Raw genomic sequence first — 14,719 nt, forward strand, 5'->3', positions numbered from 1 at the left:
TATTATGCTGATGTAGGCCCTGCTCTTTTACTTAAATGTTTTTTTTTTTTAAATTAACTCAGGATATTTACTTAAATAAGTTCATTTTAAAAGAAAATTTTAAAACAACACCATAAATGAAAAATAATATAATCTCTCAAAAAGTATTACAAATAAGGGATAATGCAAACGTACAAATAATACATACATATTGTGTACATTATTTATTATATATACATGTCGTACTTATATACATTAAATACATAGTACAATCATCCCTTGGGATTGATTCCAGGACTTTCTGCAACTACCAGAATCTGAAGGTGTCCCTTATATAAAATGGTGCATTATTTGCATACAATCTGCACACAACTTCCTGAATTACTTAAAATATCTCATGTAATATAAATATCACATAAATAGTAATTGTACTGTATTGCTTAGGAAATCTTTTCAAGAAAAAAGAAGTCTGTATGTGTTTGGCAATTTTTTAATGAATGTTTTCAGTCTAAAGTTGGTTGAATCCATTCATGTGGAACTCATCGAGGTCTGGACATGTGTACATTTTGTATAAATGTATATAACCATATACATGAGAGAGAGAGAGAGAGAGAGAGAGAGAGAGAAAGAGCAAAGCCATGTTATGACATCATTAGCTTGGAACTGAGACTTGACCTGCCAGAACTCACAGTCCACTCCAAGTATTAAACAGGTCATAGACCCCGTGTTTAGGGGTTAGAATACCTGCATTGGGAGGAGTGGAAATGGGAGGAGGGTATTTACGCAGCAATTTCTGCAGTGGCTGGTGTGGGCAGCTGTGTTTCTGGGTGGTGTCACTTCCCTGTCTCTCTGGGCTGCCGTGAGAGCTTTCCCTGGCTGTGAAATAGAGCCCCCAGGCAAAGCGAGCAGAAAGTCAGTTGGCAGTGGCAGAAGTTGTGAGGACCGAGGCTGGAGCAGACATCTTTGAAACCTCCATTTCCCCATCAGTTAAGTGAGAGGGGCTGCGTCCCAGATCACCCAGGTCTGGGCTGACACTGAAGTCCTTCTGTTGTCATGGTGGGTTCTTGCCTATAATGCATTGAGAACACTTTGCTCTCCTTCCTGATTCATCTTCTCCAATACAATACCTGTTCCTGGTGCAGGGATATCTATACAACTGAAAAATTGTTTTGCTGAAAAATCAGCATGATTCTCCATATCATCTATGTTGAAAAACAACCCTCACTGTACTTTAGAGTACAAAAAAAAAATTCACTCGACATTAATTCAGTTTAAACAAATGAATGATTTCTCTTTGAATGTCTGCATCACTCAACCATGAAATCCTAAACTTCCAGAGATCTGTGGCCCAGAACACCCTGGTCCCACTCAACACTATTTATAAGATGCCCTGTGTGTAGTAGTCTTTACAGGTTTTTTTTTTTCTTCTTCTTCTTCTCAAATGTTCTTTAGTCTCTGTAGATGGCATTTATGCAATTCAGAAAAAAACGCCTCACCAGGATCAGTCAGCAGCAAAGTCCTCTGACGCATCTTCTGTGATCTAGTTAAAAATAGGAAAGAGATGCTTTGCTTAAGTCCTCACCATTGTGTGGTATTACAGAATTCACCACTTTTTTTTTTTTTTTTTTTGGTCCCCACATCCTGTTCCTTTATCTAAAAATAGATGAAAACTCTGTCTCTGGATTTTTGGACAAGATCTTTTGCTTTTGTGACCTCGGCTCTCTTGTCCTTGTTCCATGTTCCTCTGCCCACTTTCTTTACCACCCCCTGCAACTCATGATGTATAATCCCTCAGCCAGCGTGGGGCCCCTATTTTTCTTCTCCTGTTGCAGGGGTTACTAATTCCAGGACCTTCACGGGCTGGGTAGACAATATAACGTAATGAAACCAAACAGGGAGATAAGGTCTTGCCAGACTGTGCACACACCCCCGAGAGGGTAGCTCTGACTCAGTTTCCCCCCCCCATCAACTGATTTTTCCCTGAGCAGCCAGAAACCCAGATTGTTGTGGGAACTCATCTAATCTTTAAGTGCTAGAAATAAATTTGGATACTGACTTTCAAAAAGAGAGGATAAACTGAGTGTTCGGATTTTTGACTTTTGCCCTTTGGGGAATTTTGTGTTGCCTTTACCAGCTATAATGTGGGAATCTAAAAAAATCTAGTTCTTATTGGTTTAAACCTTCCCATTTTTTCTAATTCTTGACTTTTAAAATTTGGAAAGAGCATGGAATATTGATAGGAGTCCTGGATTCTGATTTGCCCTTTGCTAGATATGGGCTTTTGGATGAGCTAACACACCCTGAGATGAGGACTTTGAGAACTCTATGAAACTCGGTTAGTCTTTGAGCCCGACAGATCCTCCTTCTTGTTCTTTCTTACCTTTCCTGATCTCAAAGATCAATTCCTCACAGCTATTAGTGGTCCAAATATTTTCCTGATTTTCTCAGGTTAGAAGTCAACTTTCTTTCTTCCTCCTCCTCCTCCTCCTTCTTCCGTGGTGCTGAGGATCAAACCCAGGGGACTCTACCACTGATCTATGTTCCCAGCCCTTTTTTCTTTGAGACAGGGTCTTGCTAAGTTTTGAGGCTGGCCTCTAACTTCTGATCCTCCTGCCTCAGGATCCCAAGCCACTGGGTTCTACTATTTCTTTTTTCACATCCAAAAGTACAGATAGTGTCACCCAAGAAACAAACTCAGCAAATTCTCATTTATCCTTGGAAGAACTGAACTTTGAAAGCAGGTGATTCTGGAAAATTTATCCCTTTCACCTTTATCTAGCTGTCTAGTTGGTGAATGTATCCTTTTCCTTGGTCAGCTGTAAAACATCCACAATGCTCTCACAGCCTTGGCATCTAGAAGCCTGATTCAGGCGTCAGCAGTGCCGTGCGCCCTCCGGAACCTCTGGGGAAGCATCTTCCCTTATCTCTCCTACCTTCTGGTGATTGCAGGCAATCCTTGGCATTCATTGGTTTATGGCAGTGTTACTTCAATTTCTGTTTTCACATGACAGCCTTCTTTCTGAATTGAATATTCTCTCTTCTTATAAAAAAGGCAGTGACTGGATTAGAGCCCATTTTAATGGAGCATAACCTCATTTTAATTGATTATATCTGCAAATACCCTGTTTCCAAATAAGGTTATAGAGTCATCTCTCAGTATCCCTGGGGGTTTGGTTCCAGCAGCCTGTATATACCCAAATCCTCAGATGCTCAAGCCTCTTGTATAAAATGTCAAAGCATTTCCATATCCTCTCTTACACTTTGAATCATCTAGATCACTATACTACCTAATACATGGGAATGACCTATAAATAGTTGTTCTACTGTATTGTTTAGGGAATAATGACAAAAAAGAGTCTATGTATTCTGAACAACATGATTTTGAAAAAAATATTTTTGATCCAAGGTAACTGGAACCTGCAGAAATGGAACTCATGGATGGGAAGAGTTAACTGTCTTCAAGGGACTGAGGATTAGGAGTTGAACATAGCTTTTGGTGGGATAAGATTCCATCCAGTGCAGGAAACAACCAGCAAAGATGTCCCCCTATAAGCATCACTGCATGTGGCTGTACAGAATCAATCCTTTAGAAAATGCCTTTTCCAAGTAGGTCACAGCATAGCAGCACAGTTAGAATAAACTTTGCATATCTTCTGGGGCCCTTTGATGCTAAATGCAGACATGAAAAGGGCAGGTGACATCAGCACTGGGCTTCTGATGCAGTCAGAGGCTAGCAGTTTTGAGGAACTTGGAACTTTCCTTGGCCACAATAAATGGTCTACTGTGTGGAAGCTTGCTGGGCATTGAGGAAAGGACCCAGGCAGCAGACCTCAGCCATACACGAAGTGGAGCCTGTAGAAGCCTTAGCAGTGAGAGATACCAATGTGGGAATCAGTATGGTGCTTTATGGTGCCACCAGGAAGGTGATTTAAGACCTCAAGAGAGGAATGGACTCAACTCAATGCAGGACCCAGGACATGGCCATTCAAAGGTGCAGCAGACAGGTTTGTGAGAGGATGTGGACATTCACCTCCAAAAGAAAAGATGAGGTTCCTCAATTGGTAGGCGTGGGTCCCATTTGAGTGTTTCTTAGGTCTTAAAAAGTTAGCAGCTGAAAGAGAGACCATGCTCAAAATGTCCTGCAGGAATGAAACAAGACGAAATCTAAGAATGGGTCAGCAGAGCCATCCTCAACACAGCGATGATGTAAAACCATGTCAGGAGCCTTAGACAACACAAATGGACCCTTCTAATAAAAAGGACACCGAAAGATAAAGTGAAATTTTCACTGTGATGCTTCCTCCGTGAGCTCGACCTGGAGTGTGAGTCTTCTTGTATGAATTGGTCCGACCACAATAGTGACCAAGACCATGCAGAGTCCACAGGTGCTGGTGAAAGTCTGAGTGCCAGACATTATTTTCAGAGGTAAATGCTTCTTCCAGGGACTCCATTCATGGCTGTCTTTGAACACACACCGAGAAGCAGTTTCGAAGAGAGTCGGTGACAATGGCTGACAAGGAAAGTCGCTTCTTGGCTAGGAAGTTGTGAAGCAATTCCATATTTCTAGTTTTATTATTTTTTAAAAAAGATCATGCCTTCATGTGTTTAAGTGCAATTTTAAAGTTGATTTTTGAGAAGCCAGTGTCTTAATGAAAGACACTCAGTATGAGTACAGGATATAAACACGGCTGGGAGCTGCCGTGGTTAGAGATTTGAATAAGGTGCAGCCATGCCTGCCTGGTGACTTGGGACAGATTGAGAATGCCAAAATGCAGAAGCAAGCTGCCAGGGAAACAAGCCCCTAAGTGGGACACCCCTGAGTGTGTATGCTGTATGAAGAGAAGGGACATGCTGGACGGCAGGAGTTCTCAGGAGGGGTAGCAGGAGTGATCTCCGCATTTGCTGTCTGTTTCTAGAAAGAAAGCCAAAGTTTACCAAAAGCCACTGAAGAGGGGAATAAAATTCAGAGCCTACTGGGTATTTTTAACTTGACCTTATTCATGTGTCATTCATTTCCTTGTTCACTCCAGCCAATGACTAGTGCCTTTTGTGTGCCAGGCATGGGGCCAGGCACTGAAACTACAGGAGGCACAGGGAACCCGCTGTCCCAACCTGCTCTCTAAAGGAACAAGACCTCAACACAAGCCAACTCGTGCCTAGGAATCAACCTCCCCTTGCCCTGCAGCCCTTTCCTGTCCGGGGTGCTTCCAGCCCTGCTTCCTGGCTCAGGGACACCTTGCCACCCTGCCCAGGATTCCAGCTCTACAGAACCTGTCTTCTTCCCATGCTGGTGTCAGGCCCCTACCTGGAGCTCAGCCTCCTCTGCGCATGGTCTTGTCTCTTCCCGCACCTCCTGCTGGGCTTCCTCAGCCTGGAACACCCAGCTCATTTCACTGCCCAAGTGCTCCAGGCCCAGAGTGCCTTCTCCACAGTTTCCATGTTCAGCCTTGGCTTTGGTGTGCTTGTTCCCTTCTGGCTCCGACATTTGCTTGTGACCCTCAATAACGATGGTACAGTGACTCATGGAAAACACTCATGTCATGATCTGTTAGCCCAGCCCCCGTCTCTGCACATCAATGAACAAAACCTTCAGCTTCCTCCAGAGGAACTGGAGACACCTCCGTTTCTCTGCCACCCTCGCTAACCTTGTTCAGGACCCAGTTCTTTTCTAGAGTCCTTGGCACCTTCCTCCCAAAGGTCTCTATTGTGTCACTATGATCTCACCAGTCTATCTTTAACTCTCCCATGACTGCCTCTTGTTTCACTACAAACCAACTTGCCAGGGCAACTGGCTTTCTGAGCATGACATTTATGTTTATAATCATATCACACTTGTTACCCACATATTGCTTTGTTGTTCACAAGGTCATCTCCTTTGTCTTTTGAACAATACAGTACAGTAAGCAGTGCAGGTATTATGGTCTCCCATCCATGGATCAAGAAACTGAGGTTCAAAGAGGTTAAGCAATTTTCCCCAGGCCTCATGCTGAGAAGCAAGGAAACCCAAGCCTGAAGTGGGCCCCTGGCCTGCATCACTTGTCCTTTGGTGCATCAGGCCTTTCATGGCTGAGTCCTTGCTCACACTGTCCCCATTCTTATTCTAAGTCCTTTCCTCTGGTTAAGCAGAGAATTTCACCAGATCCAGTGGCACGGTTTTATATTCTAGGATCCTGCAACTAAGATTCAGTAAGTTCCATTTGTCCTTTGTAGCCTACAAACAAAATAGGACAAAACAATCAGAAGATGCTGAGGGACTTCCCTCCTCCTGAGACCTCCCTAGGAATGTGGGCTCTGCCTGCCCTGCAGCCCACCTGCCCACCCCAGGGGCCCAGCTCTCTTCAGCTGCCTCTCTCTGGAATGTTTTTATTATGAGCTCCCAAGGGCTGTGCCCACACTTCCTAACGTGCTGTGGTCCTCTCTCCCTGTCCACAGACCTGTGCCGCATAGTCAATATTGATCGGCCAGGGTGCACGTGTTCTTTTAGGAAGAAAAACAAGGCTGGTAAACAGAAATCCCGAGACAAGAGAATTATTTACAGTGAGATTGGGCCCAGGGAGGAAAGCTGCAGTGATGATTGTAAAGCACTTAAGAAAAGAAAACAGAACTTGGGGAACAGAGGAGAGGACAGCAAATAACTCCCAAGACGTTTGTCTGTGGAGCTGCAGGCCAGCCTGGTGGACCTGGAGGACTGTGCACTGTGGCTGGGGACCATGCAGCCTGGTCCCAGGGTCACAGGACCCTCCCAGGCCCCTCCTATAGGCAAGTGGTCATGGCCCACGGGGGCACTCACCTTCCTGCTGGCTCTGTCCAGAACCCTGCAGAGAACCAGGAAGTGGCACAGGCTGGAAACTTTGCAGTCCCTGTCACTTACCAATGGCTAGCTCCCTTCCGTCCCACCCTGGCTGGTTTTTGGATGCAGTCTCATCTTTTTCTGACTACACACCTGAAGACTACTGCTCCCGTTTTTAAAGAGTTAGATGCCCTTGGCCAGCTGTGGTCTCCTAGCTCTGAAGGCTGGGGGTTGGACCCCATAATCTATGCTCTTAACCACTCTAAAGATGGTGCTCTCTCTGCCTGGATCTGACACTTGATCGTGTCAAGTGGACTCTGTTTATTTCATGGACTTTATCTCATGACAAGCCTGTAAGGAAGACTGGGTCAATATTATTACCTCCAGTTGAAGAAATGGAAGCTCAGAGAGTTTGAATGACTTATACAGGCCACACAGCCAGAACAAAGGTAAATATGATCTCAGGAGCTGATTCAAGACAAAGCTAACTCTGTGGTCATGTCTCAAGGCCATGAACAAAGTCCTTCCTGGAGGTCCCTTCCCACCAGCTTCAGCTTGGAGAGGGGCAGAGAAACAAGTTGGTGATCTCACAGGCAGGAAGGATGTAAAGTACAAGGATTCTTATTGAGTTAATGAATCAGATCTGGAAAGTGCTTAGTGGCGACAACTTCAGTATCATGCCACTGGTTCCTGTTCCAGCTGTGGTTCTAACAGTGTTCACCATGACATCGTTGAGTCCTGATTGCTGACACTGCCATCCCTTGCTGACCCCTGGAAGAACCTGGCTTTCACTCTGGGGAGGGAGCTAAGGGCTCGCAGCTGGGCTTCTTAAGCCTTCCCTGTCATCTGAAGACATCCACTCTGCACCTCCTCTCTGCATCTTTTTCTTCTGGTTTTCTAACCACCTAAGCACTCAAATCCTTCACTTAACATTAGTTCATTTTAAAGTTGTTATGTGTGCCTATTCCACTTTCTAAAGTTATTTTTTTTTCATTGCAATAAAATACGTCTAACAAAGTTTGCCCTTGTAACCATAGGCAATTTTACTGAGTACAGTTCAGTGGCTTTTAGTATACTCATAGTGTTATGCAATGTCCCCACTCTATTTCAGAACATTTTTTTTTTCATCCTCTAAAGAAATGCCATATCCATTAAGCCATCACTCCCCATTCCTTCCCTGCCTCAAACCCCTAGTCTTTTGTCTGTGTGGATCGGCCTATTGTGGGCATATCATTGAAATGGATTGAAACAACATGCAGCCTTTTGTGTCTGGCTTCTTTCCACAGTATGATGCTTGCATGGTTGGTCCAGGTTGTAGCATGTATCAGTCCTGCATTCTTTTAGATAACTGAATACTATTCTCTTATATGGCATGCCACAATGTGTTTACCTATTCAACAGTTGTTGGACATTTGGGTTGTTTCTTTCTTTGGGATATGATGGATGATGCTTCTATAAACATTCGTGTACAGGTCTTTGAATGCTTGTTCTTAACACTTTGAGTCTGTACCAGGGAGGGATTGGTGGGTCAGATGGTAATTGTATTTCACTTATTGAGGAATCCCTCAACTGTCTCCTGCCTCTGTGCCTATCTCTGCCTGGCATTATGCTAGACACTGGGGGTGCAGTGACCTCTGCCTGGAGGAACTCATACCTCAATTGGGGAGACTGGCATATGGTAGGGACAATACATACACAAGAGTGTAACTGGTGACTTCATTTGCTCAAATCTTTCAGAGGTGCTGTCAAGACAGGAACTGTAACAAGGAACAATGCTATATGACATCAGAAGTCCAAATTCTCCTGGAATATCCATGATTTATGGTTATCAGAACTATGTACCATAAACCACAGAAGTTGAGAATGGACTGTGAAAGGAAAGAATTGCCAGGATATGGGGAAAAAGGTAGCTCTTGCCATTGATTGATGACCATATCCTCTCTCTCCTGCCCTGGTCTATTATCTTTTCATCCTAAAAACACAACAAAACATGAAAGATCTACACACAAGCCCAGAGAGGAGAGAGTTCGTTCTAATGACACTGATCCTGTTTGGTAATGAATCATTGTTGACATGAATAAACACTCGACAAGCATCTACTGACTTCCTACTGTGTACCAGGTTCTGCATTAGACATTTGGGAAGAGCTGTGACTATACACCATCACCATGCTGGTTGTGTTAAGGATAAAAAAGTAAAAGATGTGGTTCAAGAGGCAGTGAGGAGATGAGCTGGAGAAGACACGCTCAGAATGTGCAAAATAATCACTGTGCTTCTCATTTCAGGGCATACGCTTTCTTTGTAGCACTACAGTTAGAAATGTAGGTTTTGTGATTATTTGGTCAATGTCTGTTTTTCCCGGGAGGGCAGGAACCATGTTTGCTCTTTTCCACAATTTCATCTCTTGTGCCAATACCTGGCACATAATACACACTCGGTAAACATTTAGTTGCCTACAGGTGACACTCTGGCCTTATAGTCTCTGCTTCTCCATCTCTGTGATGTGGAGCTGAAAGGTTTTTCTATCCTCAAATCTTTATCATGCTCTGATTTCATATCTGAATAAAATTTAAATCTGATCCATGTTTGAATATAATGAAGACTTCACCCAGGAAACAATTCAGGCTCGCTCTCTCTATTCTAAGTTGTAAGGAATAAATTCCAAAACCACTTATGATTTTAGACGAATTCATTGCAGATATTTTAATTTCAGTTATTGACTTTCACCAACAATGAATTCAAATACTATAGTTTATGAGATGGAAAGACTTGTGTTTAATTAGCTCATGAGAAAATTAAAAGAAAATAGTCAGATCTATTTCTCAGGCGGGTGCATGAATTACTGAGGCCCAGGTAGGAAATAATAGTCAATTGCTAGGGACCCTCTTTTGCTGAGGGTTTGTTTTGTGTTTCGGTTTGAGTTCAGTTGTATAATTGAACTATTGGGCAACAGTGGCTATCAAATGTGACTCAGAAGAAACCAAAATTTCTGAGGTGACATTCAATGGACTTATTCTGATTTGAGGTAAAACAATAAAGCAGTCAAGCTCAGAGAAATAACAGAGGCAAATGTTGATCCAGGACTGACTTTTATGCTCAGGGCACGATATGACTCGCTTCACTTAATTCTCCCCAAACCCAAAGAAGTAGATATTTTTATCCCCATTTTACCGATAAGACAAGTGGAGTGGGAAAAATTTGAGTAATTTGCCTGAGTGGCACAGGCGGTAAGTGACAGAGGGAAGTGTGGGACCGAGTCAGTTTTACTCTGGATTCTGTGGTCTTGAGCACTTCCCTGCATGGCCAGCCACACCTCCTCCTGTGGAGATGAAAATGGACGCTCAGAGCAGAGCTGTGTCCTGTACAGCCACGCAAGCCAACAGGGCAGAGCGGAGCCGACATGGGTCGGTCACTGGGGCCGAGCCCTCTGTGCGTCATGGGAGGTGCCTCATGGCAAGAGGTGCTAAGCCCATGAGTGTTCAGGAGTGGCAGTGATCAGGAGTGGCAGTGACAGAGTGCTGCTGTTCAGATTCAGTCCCTGGTGGCTAGGGACAGGCCGTGGCTAGACTGCCACTGCTCTGTGGCCCCTGCTCAGCCACCTGCTTTGTACTCCCGCTCACCATTTCCCACCTGGGCTCTTGACTTTAGGTTTAAGGGAAGAAAACAGCAAATTTTGATCAAATTATCTTAAATAAAATGAATAAAAAAAAAGAAAACCCAACCTTCAGACCACTCCAGGAGACATGTCCTTTATCTGTATGCTAGATTTCCTATAAAGAATCAAGTTGAATTCCACAATAACTGTCTTTGATTTCAGAACAGTATGCATAAGTAATTGGAGAAAATAATGCATAAATAACCTTTATGCAAAAATAATTGGAGAAAGTGTTCAGCAAGACTATAGCGATAATTTGATAAAACTTTACCTGTGCTATTTTATGTGATTTGGAGAGTCTCTTCACAAAAAAAGGCTTAATACAGCCTGGAAACTCCTTTCCCGGTCATCCTCTGATGAGATCTGGGGTCTGAGAAACTACAGTCCATATTCCTCCCCATGCCTCAGTTTCCCCATGTATAGAACAAAGATACTCACAGTTCCCACCTCGTGGTGTTATTGGAAGGATCATGTCGACTGGTACCCAGGAAGTATTAGACAGTGCGATGTGTTCACAGAGACACCTTAAAGGCTGGATGCTGCTATTTTCTTCTGAGTGCCCGTGATGTCAGGTACATCCTTCAGGAGTGGGTCCTTTCCACAGTTCTGACTAAGAACCATGCTAGAGTGGCCACGGGAAGTCAACTGGACCAGGATTTACATCCTGGGCTACCCAGTAAACAGCTGAGTATCCTCAGGCAATGACTCAACCTCCCCCATGCTTTGTTTTCTCATCTGTTAAATAAGAATAATAATACTGTCTCATAAGGCCAAGGGAGAATTAAATGATGGAGTCTAAATGGGACTCCGTACTGGTCTGCATCTAATAAGGGCCTGTAAGTGACGTGAGGAATCTCTTGAGCACATTTGTAGGTTTCATTGAAGAAAAAGCCAAAGGGCCTGTGTACCTGGGGAGGCTGCATCCTATTACAGGGCAAAAGGGCACTGCTGGGAAAGCTCTGCCAAGGCTTCCTCATGCCCCAGCTTGTTATGGAAATGACCTTGACCCACAGCGTCCTCAGGGCCAGTCCCCAGTGCAGTTTATACTTTAACAAATGCTGCTGTTAGCTCTTTAGGCAAATGCATCTCTGACTTTGAACACAAGTAATGGTTTTTGGTAATGGTGCTTTTTATTCATGAATGGTGCCTCTCCTCCTTCTCCTCCTCCTCCTCCATCATCTTCTACTTCCAAATTTGTTTCATTCCTTCAACGAGGAATTGCCACCCCCTGTGCAAGGTCTCCAAATGGCAGTGGCAGCCACTCTAAGGGGTTTGGTTCTGTGGTCTAGAAACAGTAGGAGTTTAACAAATAATGAGCCCACTGCTCTTTTAAAAAAAAAATTAAAAAACAGATATCTTCAAAAAGAAGTAAAGGAAGAGAGTGGGTTTGATCAAAAGAAATCTAGCTCATATATTTTTGCCTTCGGGGGCTCAATATGAGGTCGATGAGCAAGAAGAGAGTGAGTCATTGTGGGGGAAGGGCAGGAAGGAGAGGACAATCTGACCCACTATTGATGGAGGGCCAGGAGCTTTATGTGTATCACCTCAATTAATCCTAACCATCCTTGCAGGAGGTATTATTAGTTACTGTATTCCCATTTTATCCATAGAGAAATTGAGACTTCAGAATTTTAGTATCTTGCTCAGTTAATTTAAATATAGCGTCTGAGATGTAAAAGCCTGTGATAAGCCTGAACACTCCTTCCTGTACGGAGAGAAAACATTCAGTCTCCTTGCTGACATGGGGACCTGCTCACACCTGCCGGCACCACTTGAAAGCCAGGTTCCAACCTCCCTCATCTGCGTCCCTGCTCAGACTGCTCACTGGGACCCACCCCCAGGCCACTATGCCCACTGGCCCTCACCAGGCCCCGCTTATACTCTGACCCGGTGCCTGGACTTGCTCTGTCCTCCCACTCTTGGCTTCCATACCTCCGTTGCTGCCAAAGGAGCTGGTATTGCCAAGCTTGGCAAATTTCTCCATAGAAAGAGATGAGCAGCCAAGGCTTTGGCAGTCTCTGGATAGCACATCGTTATTAACTCATCATATTGCCATTAACGGTAAGCAGAGTAATCGCAGCTAGCATTTGCTGACGGTTCAGTCTGGCCTTCATAATCCGCACAGCATCCTTGTGGCAGATTCTATTATCATTATCATTCTTCTCTTATCAATGAAGAAACTGGGGTTTAGGAAGATCAGGTAAACTGCACGAAGAGAAGGAGCTCAACTTCATTAGTGCTCCAGAAAATACAGAATCAAACTCCAATGAGATCCTTTTGACAGGTATCAGATTCACAAAATCCTTGGAGAACCATTTGTCAGTTTCTAAGTAAGGCAAGAATGTGCACACGTTAGATCTGTCGGTTCTGCTCCTTGCACTGAAGGTACAGACTCTAGAGAAACTCACATGCATACCCACAGAAAGCTACGCTGATATACCTAGAACAGTGTTGGGATAGCAATGCCATAGAACAACCTGAATGTTCATCCAACCAGGGAATGGGTAAGTAGATTGTGGTATGATGCAGATGGAATATTCTTCAGTAATAAAATCAATAACTAGAACTTAGACCTGCCAAAACAAATAACTCCCAAATATGTTGATTTAAAAAAAAAAAAAAAGCAGAAATCTGTATTCTATGCAATGTTTTAATAGGTTTAATCACATTTCAAACAATGCTTGGGGACAAGTACATGTATAAAAGGTATAAAAGATGTATGTGGAAATGAAACAGCAGACTGGAGCTGCTGGGTGCCCAGGGAGGGGAAAGGGAAATGAACAGAGTGAGAGGAAAATCTCAATTCTTAACTGGAAAAATACAAAAGGGTGATTTATGTTAATTTTTATCTTTTGGCAAGTTTCGATAATCTCACATTTTAATTTTAAAAGTTGCTCAGGGCCTCACTTGTAGTGAGCAGAGGACACCGTTTAGAGCCTGCATTTTATTTCCTCCTCATGCCTCCTTGGAGGAAGTTCAGTGGAAGTGAACGTGCAGAAGAAATTCTTGTTCCATCCATCCTTTGTGCAGACCTCAAACAAGCAATTGTTCAGGGACAGAGATCTTATTTTGTACACCAGTGGCAATCTTGAAAAATATGGCATTAAATATTGATAGCATGAATTATGTTTTCCCATTGCCTTATAGTATTATTTAGAACTATGATCTCAACAAAAACACTGGCAACAAAACCAAATAAAGCAACAAGGGGAGCCTTGCATTCATTTCAATTGACTCTATAGCTATTTCATTCTCCCAAACAGAGCTATCAAACAGACAACGATGACCCCGTGATCTCTACAGATAGTGCCCTTACAGAAACATACTCCATGAAGTTTCTTCCTATTTTGTTGTAAGTTCTCACTAACTTTATCTATATCAATTTAAAAACTTAGCAGAAACTCTTACACTTTTTCTTTTATTTAAAAAATATAGGTATCCACTGAATGCCCATCAGTAGCCAGGCTCTCTGCTAGGTGCTGGGGAACCAGGCAGGTCTTGCCCTGCATGAGCTTTCAGTTTCCTGAAGGAGACAGAGGCAAAGCCAATAACTTCTACTGTTCCTCAGCATATGTGGGTGATTGGTTCTGGGGTCCCCAAGGATCCCTCAGATCTGAGAATGCTCAAGTTTCCTATATAAAATGGCTGAGTATGTGCACACAACTTAAGTAGACTCTCCCTTATGGTTTAAATCATCTCTATATTACTTGCAATATTCAATATAATGTAAACACTATGTTTATTGTATTGTTTAGCAAATAAGGACAAGAAAAAAGTCTGTATGTGTTCAGTACAGGTGTGATTTTTTAAGAAATATTTTTGATCTACAGTTGGTTGAGGCCACAACTGTGGAACTCACCAAAACACAGCTCCCGCTGTAGGTAGGTGAGGTAAGGTACCACGATGGCGCCCACGCTGGGCACCACCATGGAGAAGCATAAATCAGGCACAGGACCCAGTCATTGGATCTTGGAAAGTCTCCCAGAGAGGGTGGCATTTCATCTGAATGCTAAAGGCTGAGTAAGAACTTCCTGCTGACTAGGAAAGCAATTTAATTATTTCCTTTCAGAAGATTCAGTGATTCTATTGTGGAACTTCCATTGTCCGTCAACGTGGAGAAGAAAAATAACCAATATTTTAAGGTATCTTTTAACCTGAGGATAAAAGATCTGTAGTTTGAACTTAAAGATTCCTCTTCAGGGGTAGCTCCTCAACCTTTTTTTTTTTTCCTATTGCTTAAAACAAATGGCGGGTGGATACAGTGAATTTTCTACTACCCTTTGTTAAATGTGCAG

The sequence above is a fragment of the Sciurus vulgaris genome (genome assembly GCF_902686455.1).
Source record: "Sciurus vulgaris genome assembly, chromosome: 1".
Lineage (NCBI taxonomy): Eukaryota > Metazoa > Chordata > Mammalia > Rodentia > Sciuridae > Sciurus > Sciurus vulgaris.